General features: G+C 44.6%; 1 protein-coding gene across 1 annotated transcript in view; it reads right to left on the reverse strand.

Moving 5' to 3' along the window:
- LDB3 (LIM domain binding 3) overlaps positions 1-10335 on the reverse strand; it is a 237885-nt gene extending 227550 nt beyond the window's left edge. The window contains exon 1 of the mRNA XM_048506860.1: positions 10264-10335. The gene's annotated coding sequence lies outside the window, so the exon portion shown is untranslated. The remainder of the gene's footprint in view (positions 1-10263) is intronic.
- Between the last annotated feature and the right edge of the window lie 2027 nt (positions 10336-12362).

Below are 12362 nucleotides of genomic sequence, written 5' to 3' on the forward strand. Positions count from 1 at the left end.
GGGAGTGTGTGTGTGTGTGTCTTGGAACTGTGCATGCATCTCCACTTGTGCAAGGGCTTTTCCTTTTGCTCTTGAAATCACTGGTCATTTTCCTCTTCAGTGCTGCTTTCCCTGGGCACCCTTCAAGACTGGTAACTAGCTTGAAACCCTATCCAATTTCTTCCCTTTTCTCTTGATCAGCTCTTGCATGCTCCCTGTGTGTATGCTAGTGTGACCAGATGTCCCGCTTTTGGCGGGACAGTCCCGCTTTTGATTAATTTGTCCCACATCCCGTGGGGTTTTTTAAATGTCCCGATTTTTGGAAGGCTGCCGCTCTACCTTCTGGGGCGCTCCCCTGTGACAGGGCAGGAAACAGGGGTTTGACAGTGTGGCAGCCTCCCGCGCTGCTGTACTGCCTTCTGGGGTGCTCCCGTTTCCCACCCTGTCACAGGGGAGCGCCACAGAAGGCAGTGCGCTCCTGTGGCTGCGCGTGTGCGAGCGCACCCCCCAATGGTGTCCCGCTTTTAAAAGGTGAACATCTGGTCACCTTAGTGTATGCTCATTGCTTGAGACATATCTTCTTTTTTCTGTTACTTAGTTTGTTAATAAAACCCCCTTTCAACTATACAACTGCCTGCTCATTTGAGAGTTTTCACTGACTATCCTGGTACACATAAGTTACAGATCACACTCTCTGGCCCCTTCCGCACATGCAGAATAATGCACTTTCAATGCACTTTCACAATGGTTTGCAAGTGGATTTTGCTATTTCACGCAGTAAAATCCAGCTGTGAAGTGCATTGAAAGTGGATTGAAAATGCATTATTCTGCATGTGCAGAAAGAGCCTGAGTCCAGTGGTGGGATTCAAATAATTTAACAACTGGTTGTTTACAAGCATCATTTTAACAACTGGTTCTGCCGAAGTGGTGCGAACCTGCTGAATCCCACCACTGTCTGAGTCTCCAGCTAAATGCCTACTTAGGGTCACAGATTGCCTACTTAGGGATTGCCTACTTAGGGTCACAGATTAGTGCTGTGGATGACTTCCTGCAGTTTTTCCTGCTGTAAACTAAGAGCAGTTCATTTTTGACATTTCGCAACACTGCCAGTCAGCAGAGACGGGCTGCTTTCACTCTTAAACTGAAGATAAGGTGGTCTGCACCAATATGCTGCATCAGCAATGTAAAACAAAACAATTATGGAATCAACAACCACTGTGTTGTGCTAACTCTCTAAATAATTACTAATTGTAGCTTAACCTAAATATCAATTGATCTAAATTACTACTAACTGCAGTTCCACAGAGAAAATACTCATACAAATTAGATTTCTACAGTTGTCCGAAATCAGGGTTTTCCAACCTGTGGGTCGGGATCCAAAGGTGGATCGGCTGAGTGTCAGTGGGCAGTGACCTGAATCAGCGGGTGATTGCTCACCAGTAGCGGGCAGCTGGGAACCCTAGTCCCAGGCTAACTCTCTCAATGGCTACTTCTGCCCTCTGTCCTCGTCTCTCTCTTTCCTTCTCATCACTCCTCCTTTGTGACAACTGGGGGGGGGGACTTCATGGAAGCAGCTGAAAGAAGAGAGGGGAAGGTTGAAGAGTAGATGGGAGCTGTTCAGCAGGAAAGAACATAGCAGGTTAGAAAGGGCCACGAGGGTGGGGAGCTTGTCTTGATGCTATCTCTTCAGCAGCACACTTGGCCAGCCCCCTGCAGTGCATCACTGCCCTCTACCTGTTGTAGATGTATTGCTTTGACTCCCTTGCTTCCAACCTGTCAACCCCTCCTCCCCCTCCAGCACACCTCTTCAAACACCAGCTCTGGCCCAGCTGGGAGAGGAGGGGCTGATGAACTCCCACTTGCTTGGGGTTCATAGTGCGGTAACTACACATTTTATTGGTTTCTCAAAAAAACACCTGGTTATATTGTATTTATGAGACCTTAAATTGTGTTTGTTTTATGTCTCATTGTTCACCGCCCAGAGCCCTTCGGGGGTTGGGCGGTCTATTATTATTATTATTATTATTATTATTATTATTATTATTATTATTATTATTATTATTATTATTATTATTATTATTATCTGTCTATCCATTATTATTATTATTATTATCTATCTATCTATCTATCTATCTATCTATCTATCTATCTATCTATCCTGTCTATAATATATTATATTATAATAATCTATCTATCTATCTGTCTATCCACCCATCCACCTATTATAATAATAATAATAGTAATAGTAATAGTAATAGTAATAGTAATAGTAATAGTAATAGTAATAGTAATAGTAATAGTAATAGTAATAGTAATAGTAATAGTAATAATTAGTAATAGTAATAGTAATAGTAATAGTAATAGTAATAATAATAATTTGGCGTCATAGGAAATGGAATGAGAATAGATAGGTACCAAGGTCATAGTTTGGCTAGGGCACACACACACAAAAAAGCCCTTGGGCCATTTCTGGATGGGTCACTGTGCAAAGTAAATTTGGACTAATGGAGCGTCACTCCTAAAAGGCTAAGAATGACTGGTCAGAATGAGTTGGGAATGAGCCAGCAACCACTACCACCACAAGCTAGTAATGAAGGTCCTTACTCCAGGGATCCATACTCATAACCAAGCTACGGTATTAGGAAGCTTTGGAATTTTCAAAAGAGGTAGTGAGTGCCATGGGATGGCGGGATGGGATGGAATAGCTCAGTCTCCTCAAATCTTGGAAGCTAAGCAGGGTTGCTGTGTGGAAGGGAGACCACAAAGGAAGGCTCCACAGAGAACAGCAATGGCAAATCACCTCAGCTTCACACTTGGAACTTTACTCACACACAGTGAATGCCACAACAAAATGGCTGCCATGGGGGCTCAGTACAAAGACTTAACTTTGCGATGGGAATAGCTGTTTGAAAAGGGGTGCTTTCTGCAAACGCAAAGATGCTGCCTCCCAGGCTTTTACAAAACATCTTCTACTCTAATAAAATGGATGAAACCTAGGATACCAAATCATCTTGCTTTGAGGAAGAGATGCTTTGAGGAAGAAACAAGTGTGCAATGGGAGACACACTGGTGAGCACCACAGCATCCACAGCAGCATGTTAGGAACACTCTCTTGATCATTCTGTGTTTTGCCCTATCTCTTGAAAAGGTTATCTATCTGTCCATCTATCCATCCATCCATCCATCCATCCATCCATCCACCCACCCATTCAATTTCTATCCTCCCAATAAATGTAGGGCTCAGAGCAGCTAACAAAACTAAACATCACACAGTTATTGATTGGATAAATATAATAAAGCATACATAAAGCATATATTAGATAGGTACCAAGGTCATAGTTTGGCTAGGGCACACACACACACACACACACACACACACACACACACAAGTCCTTGGGCCATTTCTGGATGGGTCACTGTGCAAAGTAAATTTGGACTAGTGGAGCATCACCAGCAACAAACAGTTCTTCAAGTACATCAAAAGCAGGAAGCCAGCTAGGGAAGTGGTAGGACCATTAGATGACAAAGGAACAAAAGGTGTGCTAAAAGATGACAGGGAGATTGCAGAGAAGCTGAATGAATTCTTTGCATCTGTCTTCACCCAAGAGGAGGTGAGGAAAACTCCTGCACCTGAACCAAGCTTCTTAGAAGGTGAATCCGAGGAACTAGCGAAGATAGTGGTAGACAAGGAAGAAGTTCTGGCAGCCATTGATAAACTAAATGCTACTAGTTCTTATAACACTATAAAACCTAGATTATCAGATTTATCTAAGATACTTAAAGGATGGCACCCTATAATACTTCCCCTTATCATATGGGTGAGCAAGCAGCAGTAATCCAACATTTGAAGCTACATTTATGATGTGTTAGAGATGCTATGTCCAAAAGGCCTTGGCGGAGCAATTGGTATAGCCATGCATGTTCGTAAGAAGCGGTCTCTCAAGAGAAGCTTGCCTAATCTGATTGGGACTGTGGTCCCCGTGCTCTATCTGGGATGGCAAGGAGAAGCTGGGATGGCCAACTCTATAGCCTCTAGAAAGAGCCAAAAACATTCAGGAAGGTGGCAGTAATCCAACTATACCTGCACCACCCCAGGACATTGAGAGTCCTTCCTCTAAAGAGACCCCTAGTCAACCTATTATGCCACTAGTATGTTATTATGTTATAGGAGGCTGTTGGAACAGAACAGCAGACATTACTAGCTTTGCTTCTTGAGTTCTCTCTGACAAGGACCTGCAGAGTATAAGGGCTGAGAGAACAAGAGCCAAAGACATCCTGTGAGGGGCCCTTCAAGTGCTGCTCAGGAAGACTAGATAGAACAAACTCTAACACAGTACACAACCATGCATCACTGCATGTTGTACTACAATGATCATTTGTCACCGGATTTTCAAGCCAATCCCATTGCAAATCTTCTGCATTATAACTCTAAAAGAATACTCAACAATGTATGGATGCAATGGAAGGATGCCCTGTCCTATTTTCCTGTGTGGACAAGACAATCCCGGAAGTGAATGACTGCCACATCAAAACAACAGGGTGATATTCATCTATGTGTCAATATGTCCCAAATCTCAAGGGGGCTGCGGTGTGAGGAAAGAAAACACTTCTCCCAAGAAGTAAATTCCAGTCTCTGAATCTGGATAGGGGAAATGGCTGGAATTCTACTAGGATACCCCAGAACAAAGGACTCCAACTTTTTGAACATGTGAGCACCTTTGGAATTCCGACACAGTGTAATGGATGCAGCCACCAAATGACTGCCACAAAATGGCTACCACAGGAAATGCGCCAGCCACAAAATGGTCACCACGGCTTACCTTCAGTCACACTGTGGAGATTCTTGTGCTATGGTGGTGGCCACTGCAAAAGCAACACTTTCAAAAACTGCACGGCCAATCTAATTTCCAATGGTCAACTAGAAATCTTGTTGAACAAAAGCTCCACCTATCCCTACCATCTTTCTAAAAACTCTTGACAGGATCCGCATTTGGTTTCCCTGCCCTGGAGCAATCATCTCTGAGGGAACCAAGACAGATGAGCCATATAACATTCCAAGACATTTTTGATGGACCAACATTTATGGTCCAGAAAGCCTTTGGACCACCTTCTCCTAACAACTGGTGAATGGAAAACCCCCCGATTAATATGCAATCATATTTACAATACAACTATGTGGATGGGCATTTGGATTTTTTAAAATTGAAAGTAATTTTAGTCCCAATGTGTATGGGGCGGGGGGAGGAGGAGAAGGAGAAGGAGGAGGAGAAGGAGGAGGAGAAGGAGAAGGAGAAGACTCAAAGGGGCTTACAATCTTCTTGCCCTTCCCCCCTCAAAACAAACACCCTGTGAGGTAAGTGGGGCTGAGAGAGCTCCGAAAAGCTGTAACTAGCCCAAGGTCACCCAGCTGGCTTGTGTGGGAGTGCACAGGCTAATCTGAATTCCCCAGATAAGCCTCCACAGTTCAAGCGGCAGAGCAGGGAATCAAACCCAGTTCCTCCAGATTAGAGTACACCTGCTCTTAACCACTACGCCACTAATGCTCCAAAAGATATTTGGAGGAGAAGGGACTCCAAATATCTTTCAAATTAGTGAGTTGAATCAAACCAGCTTTTCTGTTTGTGAAAAAGAGAGGAGGAGATTACTATGGATCACTTTTAAAAGGCTGCAAATGGATCATGGGGCCTGCTAGGACTGAACAAAGACTCTGGTCGGTGAGATTGCCTGGAAAAGACAGCAGAACTGCAACAAATATTTCTATGTATGGTGTATGATCTATCATCATCTGGGCCTCTGGAGACCAGCCTCTGCTATCCATAGGCTTATAATGTGACCTTTGGTAAGACAAAGTTTGCCAGCTTCCTTTTGCCCCTTGGAAAATTATAACAACATGAACTGAATATTGTTAATGGAAAATTGTTATATAATTTAAATATATATATATAATACTTGCCCATTCACTTGCATGTAACCAGTTCTTAACAGAGCCAATACACTACATTTTCACACATGTTTAGGAATCAAGGCTTCTCCACCAAGGAATCTTTGGAAATGTAGTTTGGGGAGGATTCTGGAAATTTTGTCAGATCCCATACCTAAAGTTCCCAGAGCTTTCAGAACAAACAAGTAACTATTGAAGCAGTTTATACTTGCAATGCAGACATAACTGCTTGAAAGAGGTTTTTCTCTCTTCTCTGTTGAATTATAGGTTGTAGAGGAAAGCTGTTCAATCTGGATTGCTTTACTTAGAATAAAATCCAGCAGCTGTTGCTGCTTAAAGGGTCAGCAGTTTGAGATGGCTAAATTGAGACTCGTTAGTGTTACAATACCGTTAAGCATGTCTTGGTGATGCCAAAACGTAACTTTAGTTAACCTATTAAAGAAACAAGGTCTCATTGGCTCGGATCCCTCAGTTCTGGAACAAGAACTTCTGCATAAAAATAGACTATGAGTTCACGGGCGTTGGATTAGATTTTTCACCATTTTGCCCTTAAAAAACAACAACAGGGAGGGCCAAAATGGGAGCCCCAACCATCCAGGAGATGGAAATGTGGTTTGCCACAGAAACTGAACCTCTTACCAACAGTCTGCCCTGATAATAATGTTGGTAGCACGGTCAGGGTTGCCAACCTGGAGCCTGAAGAACTCCCAAAATTTCAACTGATCTCTGGACAACAGGGCAATTCTGCACAGGCCAAGAAAAATGGGTTGAGGCCCTTTTTAAAAGCGTTGGGGGGGGGAGTTTTCACAGAACTTGCCCCCCAATTGCCTCTAGCCCACGTTATTGGCCAGAACCCAGATTAAATGAAAGTCACTAAATTAACGAATTTCTTTCTTGAACCCGGATTGTAAATGCTTCCTGCTTTTGTGTGAACTATGGCAAGCAGGAAATGTTTAAGTCGCTACCTCCTTCCATCCACCATTATGGTGGATTCCCCAGGCAGCTGCCATTAGTGTGGATACTTATATATAGTAGCTGGGTTCGTAGTTCTCTGATGTTTGGACTATACTTTATCATCCCCTGCCAGCATCATGCTGGCAGGGGATGATGGGAACTGAAGTCCATAACATCTGGAGGGCCGCGAGTTTGACACCTGTGCTCTAATAGGTGGCTGCATGCCGTGCAGGTAGGTGTGGGATTCTTGAGTGGGAGTGGATTCTCGGCTGCGCCATTTGCACGGAAACATAGCATTTCCACACAAACCATGCTGCTTCCTGCCTCCTGGATCCCAGCAATCCCAGCTGGCCCCTGCAGCTGCCATGCAAACAGCACAGCCAATGGAAACGGGTTCCATGAACCCGTGTTGCTTGTGAGGAGTCAGCACAGAGGTCACTTCCCCTGGATAAGATGACTGCTTTGGAAAGTGGATTCTATATACTATATCCCAAGCTGAGATCCATCATCACTTCCCCTGTCTGCAGTGTGTGGGATCCAGCAGGTTCTTCACAGGTTCCCAGGACAGGTTACTCATTATTTGTGTGTGCCGAGAGGGGGTTACTAATTGCAGATTTCCCGCCAAGTGATTTTTTGCCTTTGCGCCACGCCTCCTCCTCACGCCTCCTCAGCAGCAGACCCAGCAGTCTAGCAGGAGGTGCACTGGCGGCGCAAGGCTCAAGCGCCATGCATAATCTCGCTTCCCTGCCCAAGGACCGGTGCAGCAGCTGCGTCCTTGCAACAGCCCCACCCAGGAATGCCCCGCCCCTGGAATGCCCGGCCATGCCCCTGTCATGCCCCGCTCAGTCCCATTGGCGCTACGCTGCAGTATGAATCCCACAACCATGGGAACCTGTTACTAAAATTTTTGGATCCCATCACTGCCCCAAACCCTACCTTCCCCAGGCTCCACCCTAAAATTTCCAGAAATTTCCCAATCTGGAGTTGGCCACCCTTATCACAGCATAGTTTTTAGAGGGTTATTCATGAACCGGGGAGACTCACACTGAAATTCTTGTTCAGTCGAAAACGTACTGAATGGCCTTGGACTAGCCACTACCTGTCAGCCACCTAACCCAGTGGTTTTTGACCTATAGGTCATGACCCTCAAATGAGTCATTAAGCTCCATCTGCTGGGCCAACCCCTGATAGAGTCAGTAGCAATTTTATATTCTCCAGGAAGGGACTGTTGTTTCCCATCAGCCCCTGCCAGCATGGCCAATTAGCCATGCTGGCAGGGGCTGATGGGAATTGTAGTCCATAACATCTGGAGTGCCAAAGGTTTGCCACCACTGCCTTAGAGTCTCCACTCACTCTCTGCTGGCTTTTGGGACAAGCTGTCACACATATGTGGAAAGGAACGGTCATCATGCCTCCTGCCTCTCGGTATGCATGTTGAGAAGATCAGCAAGATGAGGAGGTACCCCAGCGATAAAAAGGATTTTTCCATGACTCTGGCCCCCAATTTATGATCCTTCACTATGGTACATATCCTAGTGCTCGGCATATATTTTATCCCTGGCTTTCTTAGTCCACAGCCCATGAACTTGTCTTTTATACGGATGAGGTCATAAATCTGGATTAGTCTCTTCACATCCCATGATTTTGAAGTCACATACTTGACAACAGGAATTCATGGCAGGTCCCGAATGTGGGACATTTTAAGACCGTTGGCCCAACCTACTTTCCAAAGTTGTTGGGAGAGCATGAGCCCCACACTATGAGGGGGGAACTCATGCATGCCACACCTAAAGAAAAGGTGTGAGGAAAATACAACAAATAGCAACATAGGCTTTCCAGTTCCAGAGCTCAGACAGAGCACTGTTTATCTACAGCACACAAACTATGAAGGGATGGAACAAAACTTAAGAGTTCATTTACATTTTAAAACTCTGTATTTTCTGTCATGGGTGGAAGGGAGGACAATTTTTTTTATCATGTATGGATTAGAAATTGGCAGAGTTAGTGGGAATTGTTTTGCGGCCTGGCGTTGCAGACTGTAATCCCTGCTTTAATAATCGCCAGCAAATCTGAAGTATTATTCTATTCAGAACCTCTGTTCTAAGGCCATACATTTTTCCCGTCAGGTCTCAGTAGGAGGACTGTTCAAGTTTTGAAACATACAGTGCAGAAGTTAGAGGACTCTTACGCAGCAGAAAGAGAAGCCAAAAAGTGAACAGTAATTTCTGGTTATTAAAAAAGAGCGTCTATATCCATTTCTTTGAGGTTCGTTTAGTTAAGACCACCAACTGGGCAATGCTGGCCCCCCTGGCCTTTGGGTTGGGCGCCATCTGTGCATGCATTTGGGCATGTATTTTTATTTGTACTCTCTGGAATTGATGCTATAATGTATTTTAATGTATTTTAATGTTTTATCGTTATATTGTATTTTATGAGACCTTATATTGTATTTGTTTTATGTCTCATTGTACACAGCCCAGAGCCCTTTGGGGGTTGGGCGGTCTATTAATAATAATAATAATAATAATAATAATAATAATAATAATAATAATAATAATAATAATAATAATAATAATAATAATAATAATAATAATAATAATAATTTAAACAGCTCAAGTATTAAGACTACAATTCTACCTAGGAATAGACCCATGAAAACTATGGGCCTTCCTTCAGAGTAAATATGTATTAGTAGGCATGTAGCCTTAGCTTATCTAATTATCCAGTCACAAGAAACCTGCTGAGTCAGTCATTCTTGGACACTTCTGTTAATGGCTATTTTAAAACAAAAAGCTTTAATCGGAAGAGAAGCGGGGCTTTTAGCGATGGAAGACTTTTCAGGAAAGGGAAACATCCTTTTGCCATGTGCCAAGGACGCTTTCCACATTCTTTGCATGCATGTATTTCAGCTAGCAGCTTATTAGGAAAAGATAAGGGAAGGAGAGATGATAATTATAGAATGCAGTTTTAGACAGGTTAGCAGGACACTGTTGGCTGTTTAAAAAAAGCATGCGCTGGTTGAACACTGGACGACCACCAACGTAAGAGGCGGGAGACAGCTAAGAAGCTGATCCGGGTGTGATTAGTGAACAAATGGCCTGCCATAAATCCCAACTGGTGCATCCGACGGATTAAAACCCCAACTGGCCCAAAGCGTGAAACGCAGACAACATGACAGCAGCCTCAATGAAAACGAGCCTGCATTTGGAGAGGACAGTGAAAGAGAGGGGGGTGGGGTGGGGTGGGGTGGGGGGGGGGGGCACACACACACAAAAAGGACTGCAGCAACATCGCAGTGGTTGCAAAGTAAACAGGAGCAGCCTGTTCCCTGCTAAAAAGAGAATTAGTGCCTCTAGAGAGATGGCAAGGAAGCAGCCGGTCGCCTCTACCTGGGAGCCGCTCTGCAGGTCCGCACGGGAACTCTTGTCACTTTCTCCGCCTGCTCCAGCTGCGCATTTATTTGATCCCCGGCATACACCCCCCCCCCCCGCGAGCAAGTGACGTCGCCCACTCAGGGCAGCGCGGGGGGGGGGGGAATGGATTTCCTTAAGGTAGCTCTCTTAAAGAGACAGTCGCCCATTTATTGACAAACCTCCTTCAGACTGCATCTGTTCAGTTTCTTCCTCTGACTGCCGTCTTCCTCCTCCAACTGATCTGCCTCTCCCCCTCCATTTCTGGATCTGCCTTTCACCCCCACCCCCCACCCCCACAACTTTTGACTGATGTGACTGCAAGTAATTTCCTTCCCAGGTCATTAAAATATAAATAAATAGGAACTCTCAAGAAAGCAAAAGTTGGTATGGATACTTTTTAAAAAAAAAAAAGTTTGACAATATTGTGGAGAGGAGCCAGCGTACAAAGCAAAGCTAAAAAATTAAACAGTTCCCAGATTTGGGAGAGATGGATACATTGAAAGAGTCAGCAAAGGGAATTGTTTACATGAATAGAACTTCCATGGCGAAATACTGACACGCTCTTCTGTTGTTTGTTTTTCACTGATAAATGGAAAACCTTTGTAAGCTTTCCCTTCAGAGCAGAAGACGCTCCTACCATTTGCAGAGCTTGGAACCAGCATTGTGAAATTTGCTGAGAGGGGAAAAAATATTATAACCTCTAGGTCAAATCATGCCTGAACTCTCCCTAGAACAGTGGTGGCGAACCTACGGCACGGGTGCCAGAGGTGGCACTCGGTTTCCTCTGTAAGCACACGCAGAACAGGGTCCCCCAGCACATCTAGGCTGGCCTGGGCTGCTGGGCGTGATTATTAGCATTAAACCTAAGACCTAGTTTTGGGGAAGTGTTGTCGGTAACACTGTTAAGCGCTGTTAAACCCCACTGATTTTTTTGCAAAGAACTAAATCACGATCCTTTACCTGGGAGTAAGCTCGGTTGCTGGCAATGGGGGTTGCTTCTAAGTAAACACTCATAGCCCATTGGAAGAGTTGCACGGTTGTTTCAAAGCAAAGCCACCGACTACCAAATCGCTTTACCCTCTCGAGTAACGCATTGACATCTGGAGCCAACCGCTTTTTCTAAACTAAACCTCCGTGATTCTGTTTCAACTCGTCGTTGTTATATTTCTGCGGTAACGCTTGGCATCGCTGCAGTTTGGGCACTCAGTCTCGAAAAGGGTCGCTATCACTGCCCTAGAAGTTAAAACGACTAAACTGAGGCGATCGTACTTTGATAAACGTTATGAGAAGACAGCAGTGGCTGGAAAAGACAATAATGTTATGAAAAGTTGAAGGTGGCAGGAAAAAGAGGAAGGCCCAACATGAGATCGATGGATTCAATCAAGGAAGTTGCAGCCCTCCGTTTCCAAGTTCTGAGCAAGACTGTGAACAATACAATGTTTTGGAGGTTGTAGGAAACAACTGCTCTGGAGGGTGAACTCTTTGGGGTTAGGCCGCACTGAGGCCCCCTCCCCAAATTCCACCCCAAATGTCCAGCAATTTCCTGTTCTGGTGATGGCAAAACTAGTGTAAACTCATGCAAGGAAAAATGTCCCATGTGACGCCACAATACTTTCAGCAGTTTCCCAGGTTATATTTCTGTAAATCTAGTGTATTAAAGAGAGTTAACCCATTTTAAAAAATATCTATTAGTAACTATGCTAGCCATACGGCAGTGGTGTAGGAGGTATCTAATCTGGAGGAACCGGGTTTGATTCCCAGCTCTGCCGCCTGAGCTGTGGAGACTTATCTGGGGAATTCAGATTAGGCCTGGTGGCCACTCCTGGCTACACGCCAGCTGGGTGACCTTGGGCTAGTCACAGTTTCTCGGAGCTCTCTCAGCCCCACCTACCTCACAGGGTGTTTGTTGTGAGGGGGGAAGGGCAAGGAGATTGTAAGCCCCATTTGAGTCTCCTATAGGAGAGAAAGGGGGGATATAAATCCAAACTCCTCCTCCTCCTCCTCCTCCTCCTCCTCCTCCTCCTCTTCTTCTTCTTCTTCTTCTTCTTCTTCATCATTATCATCATCTAGGATGG

The sequence above is a fragment of the Sphaerodactylus townsendi genome, linkage group LG08 (genome assembly GCF_021028975.2).
Source record: "Sphaerodactylus townsendi isolate TG3544 linkage group LG08, MPM_Stown_v2.3, whole genome shotgun sequence".
In the NCBI taxonomy this organism is placed as follows: domain Eukaryota; kingdom Metazoa; phylum Chordata; class Lepidosauria; order Squamata; family Sphaerodactylidae; genus Sphaerodactylus; species Sphaerodactylus townsendi.